The 4,343-nt window shown below is 42.0% G+C and overlaps 1 long non-coding RNA gene across 1 annotated transcript; it reads right to left on the bottom strand.

The window, feature by feature from the left end:
- Positions 1-1,698: 1,698 nt before the first annotated feature.
- Positions 1,699-3,088, bottom strand: LOC124870674. Its single transcript, XR_007038860.1, has 3 exons — positions 2,765-3,088; positions 2,367-2,690; positions 1,699-2,294 (listed from the first exon to the last, which is right to left on the bottom strand). It is a non-coding gene; the product is annotated as an uncharacterized LOC124870674 (long non-coding RNA).
- Between the last annotated feature and the right edge of the window lie 1,255 nt (positions 3,089-4,343).

Below are 4,343 nucleotides of genomic sequence, written 5' to 3' on the forward strand. Positions count from 1 at the left end.
GGTGGCTACTTTTAAGAACCTAGAATATAAGACATATTTTCAGTTGTTTCACACTTTTTTGTTCAGTGTATAATTCCACATGTGTTAATTCATAGTTTTGATGCCTTCAGTGTGAAGTTACAATATTCATAGTCATGAAAATAAAGAAAACTCTTTGAATGAGACGGTGTGTCCAAACCTTTGGTCAATACTGTACTTTAGACTTTGTCATAACAGCAAGTTCTCAGAAAGAGACATATGTTGTTTTTAACCTTTTTTCACAGCTGTATTGGAGAATTTCTCTGCCCAATTTAAATGCAAACAATTAAAGTATGGTACACCAAATCGATACAAACACTGCAGTGTTCAAACTACTTTGTTCAAATACCAACTAAATTTTATTCCAGCATAGCACTTCAAAAGGTAAAAAAAAAAACATCTTATACTGAGAAAATTTTCTTTAAAACAAGGATTCTCAAGCTTTTGGGAGTCAGGGAAGAAAAATGATTCCAAGAATCTTTATGGCTTTTATTTTATGGATTGTAGCGTCACCAGATTTAACACTGGTACACTGAGCTGCTGCTACAGAATTTACAGCGCTTAATTTGAAGTAAAGTCAATGGAAGTATTTTAGAAAGGTTATTTTTGATAAAGGTATTTAGTTACTTGTGTATTATAAGGCTGCACGGGCTGCACGGTGGTGCAGTTGGTAGCACTGTTGCCTTGCAGCAAGAAGGTCCTGGGTTTGATTCCCAGCCTGGAGTCTTTCTGCATGGAGTTTGCATGTTCTCCCCGTGCATGCGTGGGTTTTCACCGGGTACTCCGGCTTCCTCCCACAGTCCAAAGACATGCCTGTTAGGTTAATTGGTCACTCTAAATTGACCTTAGGTGTATGAATGAGTGTGTGCTTGGTTGTTTGTGTGTTGCCCTGCGATGGACTGGCGATCTGTCCAGGGTGTACCCTGCCTCTTGCCTATAGACTGCTGGAGATAGGCACCAGCTCCCCCGCGACCCACTATGGAATAAGCGGTAGAAAATGACTGATTGACTGTATTATAAGGCTGCGGAGGTGGTTGCTATTAGGTTGCTTCTTTTGGGCTTGCTCTGGTCCACCTTTTTTCTTTTTTCTCTCTTGAGATCTGGCAACACCTCATTCTAATAAAGGAGGCTGAATAAATCTTTTCTTCAGAGATTTTTATGTTTTTCAAAACCTAAACTTTTCCTTATACATTACAATTTGTGTTGGTCTGTCACACAATGACAAACCAAATTATACTAAAGTATGTGGTTGTACCATAGAAAATGGGGAAAAGTTAAAGGGGCATGGATATTTTATAAGAAGCTGTGTATTCTTTAGAAAATGGAAACTACATGGTATAAGGAAAGTAATTTCATGTAATTCTCTGACAGTCTGAGCTGTCATTAAGCAACATGATTAGGTACATTTATCTAACTCCCCTCTTGTCTGTTTCAGAGTGTTAGCAATACAGGGATGATGTAAATTTCTTTATTTTTACATCAAATTAAAAAATTTATGACTAACCTGATATGGACAACATGTCTTCTTCTAACAGTTTTTTATTATTACTGGACTTTTTTTGAACAAAATAAATGTATCTTACACACACTAAGCACCACACCGACCACTTTACAAGTACAGACCTACACACATCTGTACATTATGTGACAGACAACCAACTGGTAAAGGGAGACCAAATACAATGATATTGACGAAGTTAATCCAATAGTCCATAAGACACTTTCTCATAAGATGCCAATTTACCCATTGTCGACAACCACTTCTCATAAGGAGGGAGGTATTTTTGCTGCCAGTGTCTCAAAAGACTCTGTTTGGCTGTGGTAAGAGCCAAAATAATCCATCTCCTTTCATGAGAAAAAAATTGAGAATCCGGGAGTCCTGTGGTTGAGCCGAGCACAGACAGTTTGGGTTAAATGTGAAATCTCCTATTCAGAATACTAAAAATAATCTCAGAAATGTTTTTCCACCAGTCCTGAAGTACTGGACAGCTCCACAGAATATGTAGAATTGAGGCACCTTGACCATCATTTCTCCAGCAAGTATCCATAGGCATTAAATTCCATTTGTGTAGTTGTTGCGGTGTTCGATGTTATCTGTGGACTATCTTTAATTGAATAAACCTGCTGCCTATTTCTTTATACATGGTATTTGTCATATTGGTTCTTACGGATCTGACCCACATGCAGAAAAGCAACTCAGGAAACAAAGATTTACGGTAATGTGTTTTATCTACAGTGAAGTGACTTGGACAGGGAAACAGGAACCGGCAAACCAACTGTAAAAACAAACAGGTTGATGAGCAGGATAACTCAGGGTCTTGAACTATTACTATAAGATTTAGTCTTACTTGGTTTATGGTGTTATCCGCCAGAGGGAGGAAAGTGGAGAGACCAAGATGTTGTTTACCCGTGAGACTGATTAGGATGAAGATAATGTGTGCCAGAATGATTAATGGGTCCAGGAATACAGAAGTCGGCGCGGTGGAAAAAGGAGGAGTGTGGACGAGGTTCTTGTAGGCTCGGCGAGGAGTGAGGAATCTAGGAGGCTGCACACCAGCGAGGTCCGAGAGGTGCGGTTCTTGATTCATGAAGAAGAATGGCTCTTCCACAGGAAAAGGTAAATCCTAGCTGTGTTCACCACAAGGCAAGGTCAGGTTCTGGTTCAGGTATTCCTGAAAGGTAACAAGATCAAGTTACTAGAAATTCCAAGCAAGGACAAGACAAGGTAATGTGGCTTGAGCTGTACCACTAATGGACAACAATCTGGCAACGAGTTGTTGACAGCCTCCTCCTTAAATACTCCTCAGCAGGTGATCAAGGAAATGGTGAACACTTGTCGCCTCTCCTCCAGGTTCCCCGCCATCTAGAGGCTAAGAAAAGTAACAGCACCAAAACAGACAAAAAAATCCAGATCCTGACAGTATTAATATTTGAGAGACATGATTCCCATTCATCTGAAGATATATCCTCTGCCAGGTCCTCTGCCCAATATCTTTTTACTTTAAAAAGAGGGTCAGCTATTTGTTCTTGCAGCAAATGGTAAATTTTAGAGGCAATACCTTTACCCAAGAATGACCTAGATAGCTAGTGCATCTACAGGACTACCCGCAGGACAACTGAGAGGGCTTCCTAGCCATTTAGATAAAGAACTGCACAACTGGACATACCTCCAGAATTGGTTATGTAGTAGATTGATTATATATTTCAACAATCCGATCAAAGCTAAGAAAATGTTTGGTCTTACCATCAAATAAGTGAGATATAAGAAAGATACCAGCTTTTCGCCACTGTACCCAGTCAACCAGTGTCCCTCCAATCAAGATTTTTTAAACATGTGCTGTCCGGCAGAGTAGCACCCAGAACTGTTGTCTGAGTGCCAAGAAAGGCCTAACAGATTTACTTTCACAAGTGGAGCATTACAGCTAATGCTTTAAAGCTCTGCTTGATATTTAAAAAAAAAACTTTATGAGAAACTGCTTTGGGATTATTTCAATTGTTACGGACACGGAGACAGAAATGAAGAGGAAAAAAAAGAAGCACGAAAGAGAAAAAGGGGGGCAAAAAGGAAATGGGGAGAGAAGGAGAAAAGAATGGAGGAAAGAAAGAAGGATGAAGAGAATACAAGATAACACCCTTCAGAAACGCTCATCTTACCAGTTTTTTTAGCAAAAAGTGCCCGTTACTTATGAATGCAAGATATATTTAGTGGTAAATGTGGCTCAAAAGAGAACATTTGTGTATCTGTTAACACTTGAATCTAAACACCTGTGAGTCTGAGTGTGAGCGCGCCTGTGTTTAAAAGGTTTCCTCATAAAAATATGCAATAGTGAGTGTGAGGAGCCACAGACCCGGGTCCAGCTCAAGACCCTGGACCCGGGACAGATACGGAGAAAATCCGAGCCACAGACATCCAAAAGACCCCCAGAGCACAGGAACCCCGGGAGAACCACCACCGGGACTACCTTAATCCCCCCAGAGAGGAGCAGGGGAGAATCCCAGGGGAACCCCAGCAGCCACAGTGCAGAAGCCCCAGGGAGCTGCAGTGACGAGCCCACAGGCCCCGCCGGCAGCCGTCTATGGCTGAGCAGATCCAGCCGTGGACCCAGTGACCCGAGACCTCAGGACATATCACTCCTGGCAACAGCCACCGGGAGTGAGCCAGCACACACCAAAGCACCCAGCCCCGGATACTGAGAACCACAAGTAAATCGGCGGGCAGAGACACCAACCACCGGCATGTAGTGTGGCGGGGAGGGAATAGGCCCCATATTTGATGGGGGGCCTAAACTGATCCAGGAGAGGGAGCAGCCCAAGACCCAACCTGA

The sequence above is a fragment of the Girardinichthys multiradiatus genome, chromosome 6 (assembly GCF_021462225.1).
Source record: "Girardinichthys multiradiatus isolate DD_20200921_A chromosome 6, DD_fGirMul_XY1, whole genome shotgun sequence".
In the NCBI taxonomy this organism is placed as follows: Eukaryota; Metazoa; Chordata; class Actinopteri; order Cyprinodontiformes; family Goodeidae; genus Girardinichthys; species Girardinichthys multiradiatus.